The sequence below is a fragment of the Camellia sinensis genome, chromosome 13 (genome assembly GCF_055761805.1).
Source record: "Camellia sinensis isolate YWXY chromosome 13, ASM5576180v1, whole genome shotgun sequence".
In the NCBI taxonomy this organism is placed as follows: domain Eukaryota; kingdom Viridiplantae; phylum Streptophyta; class Magnoliopsida; order Ericales; family Theaceae; genus Camellia; species Camellia sinensis.
Window position 1 is genome coordinate 140,581,235 of NC_138973.1, and position 15,508 is coordinate 140,596,742.

Here is a 15,508-nt window from a genome sequence, read left to right on the forward strand (position 1 = left end):
TAAAGCGGGCTACGGGCCTAAGTAACATAAGACTATCGTGTTAAAAGGAGCTACGGGCTTAAGTAACACAAGTCCCTTGTGCTGAAGGACTATAAACTTTCGTAGTACCTTTGGCTAATCGATTATGGATCATGCAGTCCTTGTTTTGCCACTGACGGTTTACCGCGTGGACTTGTTTGTTCGGAAAGCTTGAATTGTGTTTTGCCGATGCCAGTGAGCATCCCTTGAGACTTGTAAGACTTGATATACGAATACGGTTCATCTCTTGTTTTGATAAAGTTTTGATGTGTTTTGCTCTGGAAGGATCTCGGCTAATATTCGTATGGTTTTGGCATGTTTTGTTTTGAAAGACTTCGGCTATATTCATGCAAAACATTTATTACTAGTACCATTCACTGAGTATCCAAGCTCACCCTCTCTATATATATGTAGGTGATGAGCAGGACGTCGGCGACGCCTAGATGTGTTTTTGAAAGCTTGTTTTGGATCCATGGTTTTTTGTCGGCTTTGTTTTGTATTAACGTCGGCGATGTCATTTCTCTGTCGGCAATTCTTGAAAATTATGCTTCTTGGCTTGTATTCACTGTATTCTGTATATGTCGGCTTGAGAAGCCTTTTGATCAAAATGTAATACGTATTTTGCTTTGTTGTATTCAAGTTGTAAAGATGTATGCCATTTCATTGGACTTATGCACTGCTCTTCTGGACCACTTGTATTTTGATTTATTGCTTCCGCATTTGTGAGCCCCGTTTGTTATACTCTGATTGTGTTAAAATTTTGGAAGTTGGCCTTCGGTAATTACGGATTACTGGCCATCACGGCACCAAACTACTAGGGGCGGTTTGGGGTCGTGACAGAATGGTATTAGAGTACAAGTTCCTCAGTATACGTTATTCACACACCTTGAGTCCTAAAGAGCATAGGATTTCCCTTAGGAAGATGTTAGGAATTGCATCATGGTACTTGCTATTTGAACGAGGTGCGCATTGTCTTGACATACCTATTTGTTACTTGCCTACGTGGTTATTTGCTTAGTGTTTTAAAGTCACACTTTGCATGCTCATAGCATCATGAGGAGAGGTAGGCCTCCAATAGGCCGGGATCAGGCCGAAGACAGATTGGACAGACTGGAAAGATTAGTGGAAGGTTTGGCCCACGAGTTGAGGCAAACAAGACAGCAGTACGCTAGTGCTACGTCGACTCAGGCCGAGCAGACCAACGGCCGAAATGTAGTTCCGCCTCCACCTCCTCCAGTGCCGCAAGTTCCTCCGCAGCCAGCCTTATATGGGGATGGTACAATAGCTTTGATCAGAGAGTTCAAGAAAATGAAACCACCGAGATTCTCTGGGGGTATAGAGCCAATGAAGGCTGAGGCATGGGTATTGGAAATGGAAAAGTTGTTCGAGATCTTTCCTAGCACCGACGCTCAGAAGGTGACGTTAGCAGCATTCACCTTAGATGATGACGCTCGCAGATGGTGGATGATGGTTCGAGAAAGCAATCCAGATCTGACCTGGACCCGATTCTTAGAGTTGTTCTACAACAAACACTTTCCCCTAAGTGTTCGAAACCGTAAGGCTACCGAATTTCAGACCTTGACGCAAGGCAACCGAACAGTGGCGGAATACGACCGCGCTTTTACTGAATTGGCGAGGTTTGCACCTCACATGGCCAACGATGAATACATGAAGGCCAGGAAGTTCGAGAGTGGACTTCGCGAACCGATTCAAGACCGGGTTAACTTGCACAATATGCCGACTTACGCCGAAGTGTTGGACAAAGCCATTCTGGCCGAAGCTAACTTGAACAGATACCAGGGTTCAGGAGAGAGCCAGAGGAAGAGGCAGAGTTATGACAATCGCCGCGCACAGTTTAGTACCAAGAAGAAAGCAAACGTCGGCAGTTCAAGCAACCCAAGACAAGAGAGTGGTTCTAAGCCGATATGTTCTAGTTGTGGGAAGCCACATTTCGGGATCTGTCGTCGGACGTCTGGAGCTTGTTATGAATGTGGCGAAATGGGTCATTATGTGAAGGATTGCCCTAAGTCAAAGGCTGATAACAGCAAGAAAGGTGAAAATATCTCGGGTTCTGTCCAGAAGGGTAATGTTGGGAAAGGACAGATGAGACAGGACAGAGTATTTGCGCTAGTACCAGGAGACACTCAGAATGCTGAGACAGTGGTGTCAGGTACACTCCTAATTTGCTCCCAAAATGCCTATGTGTTGATTGATTCGGGTTCTACGCATTCGTTTGTGTCTACTAAGTTTGCCGAGAAAATTAATAGAGAACTAGAGCCCCTTGATTATGTATTATCTGTGTCTACTCCATCTGGGAGATCTATGGTTGTTACATCCATTTATAGAGCATGTGTTGTTGTGATTGAAAATGTTGAATTGATAGTAGATTTAATGCCTCTGGACATAACTCATTTTGATGTTATACTGGGAATGGATTGGTTAGTCACAAATTATGCATCTATTAACTGTGTTTCGAAAAGTGTCACACTGAGACCCCCAAACCTAGCCGAGGTTATTTTTCAGGGTAAAGGGATAGTGCCCCCACCTTACTTGATTTCGTCTATTAAGGCCTGCAAGTTAATTCAGAAAGGGTGTCGAGGCTACTTGTGTAGTATACTGGGTGATCAGAATGGAAATGTTAATTTAGCCGACATCCCGGTTGTTAATGAATTCCCCGACATCTTCCCAAACGAATTGCTTAGCCACCTAGCCGATAGAGAGATAGAGTTTACTGTTGATGTCATGCTGGGAACCCAGCCGATCTCCAAAACACCCTACAGGATGGCCCCAGCTGAACTTAGGGAATTGAAATTGCAATTACAAGAATTATTGGGTAAGGGATTTATTAGGCCGAGCATTTCACCGTGGGGAGCACCTGTTTTATTTGTTAAGAAAAAGGATGGCACACTCCGTCTTTTCATCGATTACAGAGAACTTAATAAGGTCACCATTAAGAGCAAGTACCCATTACCTAGGATTGATGATTTGCTTGATCAATTACAAGGAGCACGAGTCTTTTCTAAGATTGACCTTAGGTCTGGTTACCACCAACTTAAAGTTGAAGCCGAAGATGTTGAGAAGACTGCTTTCCGGACAAGATATGGCCACTACGAGTTTTTAGTAATGCCTTTTGGAGTGACCAATGCCCCTGCTGCATTTATGGATTTAATGAACAGAGTCTTCAAGCCATATTTAGATGAGTTTGTAGTTGTCTTCATTGATGATATATTGATCTATTCCAAGAGTAAAGCTGAACATGAAAATCATTTGAGACTTGCCTTACAGATTTTGAGAGACCGGAAATTGTATGCTAAGTTTAACAAGTATGAGTTTTGGCTTCCTACTATCTCATTCTTGGGTCATGTGATTAATGAAGAGGGTATCTCGGTTGATCCTAGCAAAATTGAGGCCGTAGTAAATTGGCCGAGGCCGGCTAATGTGTCCGAGATTCGTAGTTTTCTGGGTTTGGCAGGTTATTACAGGAAGTTTGTGAAGGATTTCTCAAGGATTGCAATTCCATTGACGCAATTGACTAAAAAGGGAACACTGTATGAATGGACTAAGGATCGGGAGTCAGCTTTCGAGAAACTGAAGACGAGGTTAGTTACAGCACCAGTACTTGTACTTCCATCAGGTAACGAAGAGTTTCATATCTATAGCGATGCTTCACATAAGGGCTTGGGTTGTGTGTTAATGCAAAAGGGTAAAGTCATAGCATATGCATCTCGTCAGTTGAAACCACATGAAAGGAACTATCCCACCCATTATTTAGAATTAGCGGCCGTGGTATTTGCTCTAAAGATTTGGCGTCACTACTTGTATGGAGCTTATTGTCAGGTTTTTACGAATCACAAGAGTTTAAAGTACCTGTTCACTCAAAAAGAATTGAATTTAAGACAGAGAAGGTGGCTTGAGTTATTGAAAGACTATGATATGCAAATTCAATATCACCCAGGTAAAGCTAGCAGCGTGGCCGACGCTTTGAGCAGGAAGTCAGATAGAAATTTGGCGTGTTTGACCATGATAGCAGTGGAGCCGACTATTGTTGATGAGGTAAAGACAAGACAGATGGAGGATAAATTCTTCAAGAAAGTAGCCGAGGAGATTGTCACAAAGCCGAGATCAGGGTATACCATCGAAAACCAAGTGCTCAAGTTTGAAGGAAGGTTATGTGTGGCCGACATCCCAGAGTTGAAAAGGAAAATTTTGCAAGAAGCCCACAACTCCAAATTTGCCGTTCATCCAGGAAGCACCAAGATGTATCAAGATGTGAAACGGACCTTCTGGTGGCCAAATATGAAAAGAGAAATAGCTGAGTTCGTTTTCCAGTGTCTGAGTTGTCAGCAAGTGAAGGCAGAACACCAGAGACCAGCAGGGCTTCTACAACCCTTATCAGTTCCTGGGTGGAAATGGGAACACATCTCCATGGATTTTGTGGTGGGTTTGCCGAGGACGCAAAGAGGTATGGATTCAATTTGGGTTATCGTTGACAGGTTAACTAAGTCAGCACACTTCTTGCCAGTTAAAACTACGTTCAATGCCGACCGACTTGCCGAACTGTATATGAATGAGATTATTAGACTTCATGGTGTGCCGATGTCCATTGTATCAGACCGAGATTCGAAATTCGTTTCTAGATTTTGGCAGAGCCTGCAAGGAGCCTTGGGGACTGAATTGAGGTTTAGCACAGCTTTTCACCCCCAGACTGATGGGCAAACGGAAAGAACCATTCAGACACTTGAGGACATGCTCAGAATGTGTGTATTGGATTTCAAGGGAAGTTGGGAATCGCATCTGCCATTAGTAGAATTCGCATACAACAACAGTTATCAAGCCAGCATTAGAATGGCGCCGTACGAAGCTTTGTATGGAAGGAAGTGCAGGTCGCCGATATGTTGGACTGAGGTGAGAGATACAGCTTTGATTGGCCCCGAGTTAGTTCAAGGAACGACCGAAAAGATTAAGCTCATTCAGCAGAGGATTAGAACCGCGCAGAGTCGACAGAAAAGTTATGCCGACCAGAGGAGAAGGGAGCTAGAATTCGAGGTTGGGGATCATGTATTTTTTAGGATCTCGCCGATGACAGGAGTTTCAAGATTTGGAAAGAAAGGTAAGTTGGCACCCCGATATATTGGACCGTTTGAAATTCTTGAGAGAATTAACCTCGTTGCCTACAGACTTGCTTTGCCGCCAGATTTGAGCCAAGTCCACAGTGTGTTTCATGTTTCGATGTTGAGGAAGTACATCCGAGATCCACTACATATAATTGATCATTCTGGGATTTCGGTTAATGAGGATTTGGGCTATGAAGAAAAACCAATGAGGATTATTGACAGGCAAGTGAGGCAGTTGAGAAACAAATCGATACCAATGGTAAAGGTCGAATGGAAGGAACATTATGGCACAGAAGCCACGTGGGAAAAGGAAGAAGATGTGAGAATCCGTTATCCGGAGTTGTTTGTAGAGCAAGGTAATTTAAGTTTGGGGACCAAACTTCTTTAAGGGGGGTAGACTGTAGCAACCCTCACCTTACTCTTGTCATACTTGCATACATCCATGCATGATCTTGTCTTGTTATGTTGTTTTGCAAGTTTTGCCTTGCCTTGTTTTGTTTAAGTGTTGCTTGCACGATTTTGTTCATTGCTTGGTGTGTAGCCGAGGTCACCTTGAGCTTAGTTCACCTCTGAACCTTTGTACTTAGAACTGTTTTGGAACTACTTGGTCGACCCCCATTTTCACCCGGGCATGTTTGCCGAGATGTTTTGCACTTAGTGATCCTTGTCCTCGGGCAGGTATGGCCTAGACCGAGGTGTGGCACACCCCGGCCAAGGTGTGGCACAGCTTAGTCAAGTGTCATCCTCCCTAGCCGATGTCTTTGTTACCCTGTTGCCGAAGCTTTAACTTTAGCCGATGTCATTACTTGCTGATGTGTCTTGCCTTAGCTTGCTACATACGCTTTGTCATAGACTTGTCTTATCAATCAATCACCTTTTAAGTTGAACCAACCCAGTAGCGTCACGTGTCCGAGCTGATTGTTAAGACAGCCGGCAGACCTAGAAACAAATCATTTTTGTCTCAAATCTTTGCCTTTAGAGAGAGAAGCTCTAGAGATAGGAGGAGAAGTTCTTGAGTGAGAATAGATCTCCCAAGCTTGATCTTCGAGGTTTGAACCATTGGATTAGAGTTTTGAGGTTAGAATCTTAATCTACTTTGGTTGTTGTTATTGATCATCTAGCTGCATTGCATGATCGAATTCGTTTTGCATGTCATGCATCGATTTGAAGTTGGTTTCGGAAGAGAAAGATAGTATTCTTGTGTTCTTGAAGAAAAGTCTCGTTTTGATCCAAAAGTTGGAACTAGAAGCATGTTTTTGTGTTTGTTCTTGCATGACCTTCTTGTATGGGTACCCAGGTCCATGTTTTGAAGTCATGGCATGAAATCTCTGATTTTTGTAACGAGTTATAACCTTGCATTCATCTTCCTCATGATCATGTTCATCATGTTCTTCATGTCCTTCAAAGGGAAACCTAGGTTTTCCCGACTTTGTTTTTGAATAAGGCCATCGGACCACACCTCGGCAAGGAGGTGTAGGACCTCGGCAAAGACCTGGTTGGTACCCAGTGTGTTTTCATGAGACAGAAAGCAGTGTTTAAACTCTCAGCATGTTTTGCTTTGTTATTGACTTGGATCTGGCGAGAATGTCAGGATCATTTGCATGCATGTAAAGCTTGTTTTGAGAATGTGAATTGCTATGTGATTGTAGGTCCTTGATCTTTGCTTTGAGCCTACACCCGAGGAGATCTATGTGAATGGTATTTCTAATAAAGCTATGTTATACTGTTTTGATAAATCTTGCTTTGCTTTGTTTTGATGAAAGTGTTTGTTAAGCATGAATGAATAGCTCTGTTTTGATGTATCAAGTATAAGCTTTGTTTTGATGTCATTCTTGAAAAGTCCCTTGTACTGGAGGACTCTAAACTTTTGCAGTACCAAGTATAAAAGTCCCTTGTGCTGGAGGACTCTAAACTTTCGCAGCACTAAGTACAAAAGGATACGGTCCTTTCTTGGAAAGACTATCGTGTTAAAGCGGGCTACGAGCCTAAGTAACACAAGACTATCGTGTTAAAAGGAGCTACGGGCTTAAGTAACACAAGTCACTTGTGCTGAAGGACTATAAACTTTCGCAGTACCTTTGGCTAATCGATTACGGATCGTGCAGTCCTTGTTTTGCCACTGACAGTTTACCGCATGGACTTGTTTGTTCGGAAAGCTTGAATTGTGTTTTGCCGATGCCAGTGAGCATCCCTTGAGACTTATAAGACTTGATATACGAATACGGTTCATCTCTTGTTTTGATAAAGTTTTGATGTGTTTTGCTCTGGAAGGATCTCGGCTAATATTCGTATGGTTTTGGCATGTTTTGTTTTGAAAGACTTCGGCTATATTCATGCAAAACCTTTATTACTAGTACCATTCACTGAGTATCCAAGCTCACCCTCTCTATATATATGTAGGTGATGAGCAGGACGTCGGCGACGCCTAGATGTGTTTTTGAAAGCTTGTTTTGGATCCATGGTTTTTTGTCGGCTTTGTTTTGTATTAACGTCGGCGATGTCATTTCTCTGTCGGCAATTCTTGAAAATTATGCTTCTTGGCTTGTATTCACTGTATTCTGTATATGTCGGCTTGAGAAGCCTTTTGATCAAAATGTAATACGTATTTTGCTTTGTTGTATTCAAGTTGTAAAGATGTATGCCATTTCGTTGGACTTATGCACTGCTCTTCTGGACCACTTGTATTTTGATTTATTGCTTCCGCATTTGTGAGCCCCGTTTGTTATACTCTGATTGTGTTAAAATTTTGGAAGTTGGCCTTCGGTAATTACGGATTACTGGCCATCACGGCACCAAACTACTAGGGGCGGTTTGGGGTCGTGACATTAATTTACTGAAAATTTATTGAGAATTTTATAAGTAATTTATTGAGAAGTTACTTGCAATTTACTGTGTAATTTGCTGAGAATTTACTAGTAATTTACTGATTAATTTACCAAGAATTTACTGAGTAACTTACTAAGAATTTATTTGGAATTTACATAGAATTTATTGGGAATTTACTACTTAATTTACTGGGAATTTACATAGAATTTGCAAGGAATTTACTGCTTAATTTATTGAGAATTTTCTTGGAATTTACAGAGTAATTTACTTGTAATTTACTAAGAATTTTCTGGTAATTTACTACGAATTTACTGGGATTTTACTGAGTAATTTATTAAAAATTTACTTATAATTTACTAAGTAATTTACTGAGAGTTTACTGGGAATTTACCGGGTAATTTACTTTGAATTTTCTTGGAATTTACTGAGAAGTTACTAGGAATTTACTTATTAATTTACTGAGAATTTACTAAGTAATTTACTTGGAATTTACTGAGTAAATCACTGAGAATTTACTGGGAATTTGCTGATTAATTTACTGAGAATTTACTGGAATTTACTGGGAATTTACAGAGTAATTTACACAGAATTTAAAGGGAATTTGCTGAGTAGTTTGCTAAGAATTTACTAGGAATTTAAAGGGAATTTACTAGGAATTTACTTAGTAATATGCTGGGAATTTACTGGGAATTAACATAGTAATTTATTGAGAATTTACTTGGAATTTACTAAGTAATTTATTAAGAATTTACTGGAATTTACTGAGTAATTTTATGATAATTTACTGAGAATTTAATGTTTAATTTAGTGAAAATTTACTAGGAATTTACCGAGTAATTTACTGAGAATTCTCTAGGAATTTCCTGAGAATTTACTGGGATTTTACTGAGCAATTTGCTGAGAATTTACAAAGAATATAATAAGTTATTCACTGGAATTTAATGAGTAATTAACTGAGAATTTTCTGAGTAATATGCTAAGAATTTATAGGGAATTTATTGAGTAATTTACTGGGACTTTTTTGGAAATTTGCTGAGAATTTATTAGGAATTTACTGAGTAATTTACTGAGAATTTATTGAGAATTTGTTGAGAATTTATTGGGAATTTACTGAGTAATTTACTTAGAATTCGCTAGCAATTTACTAAGTAATTTACTGGGAATTTACTGAGTCGTTTACTGAGAATTTTCAATGTAATTTTCTGACCAATTTATTGAGAATTTACTGGGAATTTATTGAGTAATTTATAGAGAATTTACTGGGAATTTACAGAGTAATTTACTGAGAATTTAATGGGAATTTACTGTGTATTTTATGGATGATTTTTTTAGGAATTTAATGAGTAATTTAGAGGGAATTTACTATGTAATTTATGGGGAATTTAAATGAGAATTTACAAGGAATTTACTAAGTAAATTACTAATAATTTACTTGGAATTTACTGAGAATTTATAGGAAATTTACTAAGTAATTTACTAAGAATTTACTGAGTAATTTACTGAGAATTTACTGCGAATTTACTGATAATTTACTGTGTAATTTACTTAAAATTTACTGAGTAAGTTACTGAGAATTTAATGGGAATTTACTTAGTAATTAATTGAGAATTTATTTTGAATTTACTGAGTAATTTACAGGGAATTTACTGAGTAATTTATGAGGAATTTACTGAGTAATTTACGGAAAATTTACAGGGAATTTATTGAGAATTTATAAGGAATGTACCAAGTAATTTACTGAAAATTTACTTGGAATTTACTCAGTAATTTGTTAAGAATTTACTACAAATTTATTGATAATTTACTGAGTAATTTATTGGGAATTTACTTTGAATTTACTGAGTAATTTTCTGGGAATTTACTGAATAATTTACTTGGAATTTACTGATTTATTTACTGATAATTTACTGAGTAATTTACTGAGAATTTACTGAAAAATTTCTGAGTAATTTATTCAGAAGTTACTGGCAATTTACTGAGTAATTTACCCGAAATTTAGTAAGTAGTTTTCTTAAAATTTACTGAGAATTTGCTGAGAATTTATTGCAAATTTACTGAGTAATTTACTAAGAATTTAAAGGGAATGTACTGAGTAATTTATTGAAAATTTATTGAGAATTTAATGGGTAATTTACTACGAATTTACTGGAAATTTAGTGAGTAATTTACTGGAAATTTGCTGAGTAATTTATTTAGAATTTACTGGCAATTTTATGAGTACTTTACGGAGAATTTACTAGGAATTTTCTGAGTAATGTATTGAGAATTTAATCGAAATTTGCTGAGTAATTTTCTAGAAATTTACTGAGTAATTTAATGAGTAATTTTCTTAGAATTTATTGAGAATTTACTTGGAATTTACTAACAAATTTATTTAGAATTTACTTAGAATTTACTAGGTAATTTAGTAAGTAATTTACTGAGAATTTAATAAGTAATTTACAGAGAATTTATTGAGAATTTACTAGAAATTTAATGAGTAATTTAATAAGAATTTACAGTCAATTTACTTGGAATTAACTGAGTAATTTACTGAGAATTTTTTGGGAATTTACTGAGTAATTTATAATGAATTTTCTGTGAATTTACTGAAAATTTACTAATTAATTTACTGGGAATTTCCTCGGAGTTTACTGAGTAATTTACTGAAAATTTACAGGGAATTTATTGAGAATTTACTGAGAATTTACTGAGTGATTTACTAGGAATTTATTAAGTAATTTACTGAGTAGTTTAATGAGAATTTACTGGGTAGTTTACTGCGAATTTACAGTAAATTTAATGAGTAGTTCACTTTCAGTTTACTAGGAATTTACTTAGTTTTTATTCAGAATTTTCTGGGAATTTACTGAGTAATTTACTGGGAATTTGCTAAGTAATTTACTGGGAGTTTACAGAGTAACTTACTGAGAATTTAGTGAGAATTTACTAGGAATTTACTGAGTAATTTATTGAGAATTTACTGGGAATTTACTGGGAATTTACAGAGTAATTTATTAGGAATTTACTAAGTAATTTACTGAGAATTTAAGGGAAATTTACGGAGAAATTTACTGAGAATTTACATACAATTTGCTGGGAATTTTCTACTCAGTATACTGAAAATTTAATGGGAATTTACTGTGAATTTACTAAGTAATTTACTTGGAATTTACTGAGTAATTTTCTGAAAATTTACTGAGAATTTATTGGAAATTTACTAATTAATTTACTGAGAATTTACTGACTAATTTAATCAGAATTTACTGAGAATTTACTAAGTAATTTACTAATTTACAGGCAATTTACTGAGTAATTTAATTTGAATTTACTAAGTAATTTATTGAAAATTTACTCAGAATTTATTGAGAATTTAGTGAAAATTTACATAGTAATTTACTGAGAACTTATGTCACGACTCCATTCTACCCCTAGTAGAATAGTCCTGTGATGGCCAGCAATCCGAGATTACCAAAGGCCAACTTACAAAGATTCACACACAATCAGAGTATACATATGGGGCTTACATGTGCGGAAGCAATAACTTTAAAACTAATTAGTTCGTAAGAGCTGTGCATAGATTAAATGAAATGACATACAACTTGAATACAATTAAAATAAAGTATAAAATACATCTTGATCAAAAGGCTTCTCAAGCCGACATAAACAAGAGAAGCAAACTACAAGCCAAGAAGCATGATCTTCAAGATGCTACAAAAATGCGAATCCAAAACAAGTTGCAAATAATCATCTAGGCGTCGCCGCCTTCCTGCTCGTCACCTACATATATATATAGAGAGGGTGAGCTTGGATACTCAGTGAATGATATAAGTAATAAAGGTTTTGCATCAATAATATCCGAGATCTTTTTCAAAACAATACATATCATAACTTTACAAATCAAAGGGATGAAGCAAGTTCATCTATCAAATCTTTCAAAGCTTCTTGGATGTTAATAACATCTACATAATACCAAATGATGACATTCCGGACAAACAAACCCACGCGGAAAACCGTCAGTGGCAAAACAAAGGTGCAGTTGCATTATAGTCCCCTGACACTAAGGACTTCCCAGAATGTCATCAAAACAATATAATACTAGATACAAAACTAGGAACAATTATTCATGCTTGATCAAATACTTTTCCAAAACAAAGCAAAGCAAAGCTTTTATCAAAACATTATAACATAGTTTTATTAAAAATACCACTCACATAGTTCTTCGGGTGTAGGAATTACAAGCAAGGATCCAAGGCCTACAAGCACATAATAAATCCCATTGAATGCGTTTCAACAAGGCAAGGTGAGATGTTCAAAGATGGATATGAAATGCATCCTTAAAACAAGCTTTACATGACAGGAAAGGATCTCGGCATTCCTTATAAAATCAAGTCAAAACAAAGTAAAACATGCTGGACGTTACAACACTGCCTTTTCATCTCGGGAAAATGTGCTGGGTACTAACCAAGTCTAGGCCGAGGTCCCACACCTCTTGGCCGAGGTGTGTTCCCGACAACCACATTTAAGGAAATGAAGTCTGGGAAATCTAGGTTTCCCTCTTGATGAACATGAAGAACATGAATGCTAAAATCATAAGTCCTTTATTCAAAATCTGAGATTTCATGAGATGAGTTTGAAAACATGGACCTGGGTACCCACACTTGAAGATTTCATGGAAACAAACACAAAGACATGGAACTTGTTACAAACTTCCGGATCAAAACATGGTTTTATCTCAAGAATATAAGAACATCATTTTCTCTTTCTAAAGCAAGCTTTAAATCAATGCATGGCTCATGAATCATGCAAGATCATGCAATGCAATTGGATCAACATAAAGAATAATAAGAGTAAATCAATATTCTAACCTGAAAACACAGATTAAATGGCTCAAACTCTAAAGATCAAGCTTGGGATCTAGGTCTCTCACTCCAACTTCCTCTCATCTTCCTAGAGCTTCTCTCTTTACCATGCAAAAGATATGATACAAAATGATATATTTCTAACTCTGCCGGCTGACTTAACCCTCTGCTGGGACACGTGGCAATGGCTGATTGGATCTCCTTAAAAAGGTAATGGATTGATAAGACAAGAGCATGACAAAGTGTAAGCAACAAGTAAGGTGACAGGGCACTTCGGCGGGTAATGATCTCGGCTCGGACAAAGCTTCAACAAGTAAGGTCTCAATGATCTCAGCTAGGGAGGACAACACTTAGCCTAGCTATGCCACACCTTGGCCTAGATGTGCCACACCTCGGTCTAGGTCGTACCGGTCCAGGGACAAGATCACTTTGGTATAACATCTCGGCCTAGATAATACACATCTCGGCTTTGGTAATGAACACCTCGGCCTAGATAATGACATCTCGGCCAACATGTCAGGGTGAGGGTGGAGGTCAACCAAAGTGGTTCCAAGATGGTCCTAGGTGTAAGAAGTTCAAAGGTGTAACTTAGGCTTAAGATGACCTCGGCTAAACTCACACCAAACAAGGAACAAGGCATGCAAGCAACACTTATGCGAAACAAATCAAGGTTTGTAAATGCAACTTAACAAGACAAGTGTGGCACCCCTATTTCGTAGTATGCTAATTGGTTCTTAATTTGAGTGTGATTATGTGGCTTTGAATTTCTATCTGTTCACCATAGGAATATCTATTTGATTATCTGCTTTGGAAATTAAATTGAAGGCCTTATCGGCCACAGAACCCGAAATTGATTGCGCCATTGTGCTTGGCATAATTTTTAGAGCCTACGGTGAAATTTAATTGAAAAATTGATTCGGGCCAGATTAAATTGATTTAGTTAATGAATTAGCGCCATATTATTTATTATTATTAAACTTGACTAGTGGGCTTATACATAAGGGCCATTACACTTCAATTCCTCCCCTCTTTAACACTTTGGCTGATATTGAACTCAAGAATAGAGAGAGAGAGGGTCGGCCTTAAAGAGAGAAGGGAGAGAGTTGTGTGGTTTTGGCTCAAGACTTGGGAATCTTGGAGATTAAGTCCAAGAATTGACTAGAGTTGGAAGATTAAGGCTCCTAGGTGAGTAACCAACCAATGATTCATGGATTTTTATTTGTAATTTGTAAATTCAAGGTTGAATGATGCTAAGGAATATGAAATGAGTTGGTCTTGTAGAATTGGGAGTCAATGTACACATGCATGTAGGAGATTGCCATGGATTGCATGTTTAAGCTTGAAATTTATATGAGCTAGCATGTATAATGTTGAATATGGAGGTTTGGGCGTTAATCTTTACATACATGTGTAATTTTCATGGATTCCACAATAATAAGTGTCACTTGCATGTTTTGAAATGGGATTGAAGTCAAAAATCTGCATGCATGTTTGATTTTTGAAGAAATGAAGCCTATGTGAAGTTTGGAACATATGGGTTTTTTCTCATGATAAAGGAATGAGAGTTGATTGAGAATTAGATGTTGATTTTGAATAAATTGATGTAATAGCCTTACACTCTCATGCAATATAATGTGTTAATATGCTATTGGGACCAAAATCATGAGTTGAAGCCTTTGAATGTCGAAATTGAACTCAGGAATGTGTTCTGGAAAACCTAGAATTTTGATGTCCGCTCGAGCGGGGGAAGTGACGCTCGAGCGGGAAATTCGTGCTCCCAGTACTTTTTGCAGACTTGGTTTCCGCTCGAGCGGGGTAGTTCATGCTCGAGCGGTGGAGCTACTTAGACAGGCATTCCGCTCGAGCGCCCTATACCACGCTCGAGCTCATTTTTCATGCAACCAGTACTCTTGCAGGCCTTAAGGGTTCGCTCGAGCTGGGAAGTACACGCTCGAGCGGGGACCCTGTTTTCTGAAATTTTGGAAATGCACTCTGTGTTCTGTTTTTCCGTTCCCTTTCACTTCTAAGCACTCTTAGGCGTACATTGAGCATTGTAATTGAATTAAAAAGAAAAGAATGAAGCTTAAAGAGGAATATGTGAATTAAAGAACGGATTGAATTATTTGTGACCCATATGTGCTATGTGATGTGTAGGGTCAAGCTCTAGGACAAATTCACAAACCGATCACTGTGAGTAATATCTTAAATATGTTGTTGTCCAATTGCTCACTTCTGTGTAAGTTTTGTAAAGTTTATTAATATTGAATGGTGGACAAGTTTGAAAGGCTTAAATGCCAGTTTGAAATGAAAGTTTGAAAGGCTTAAATGCCAAGTTGATATGACAAGTTGAAAGGCTTAAATGCCAGTTTGAAATGAAAGTTTGAAAGGTTTAAATGTCAGTTTGAAATAAAAGTTTGAAAGGCTTAAATGCCAATTTGATATGACAAGTTGAAAGGCTTAAATGCCAGTTTGAAATGAAAGTTTGAAAGGTCGAAAGATCAGTTTGATATGAACGTTTGAAAGGTCTAAGGACCAGTTTGAAATGAAAGCTTGTCATGGGCCAAAGGCCAGTTTGTCATGGAATGGGCCGAAGGCCGTTTGATATAAATGTGGGCCGAAGGTTGTTTGATAATAAATGTGGACCGAAGGCCGTTTGACATAAATGAATGGATTAAAGGCCGTTTTGACATGAATGAATGGGCTAGAGGC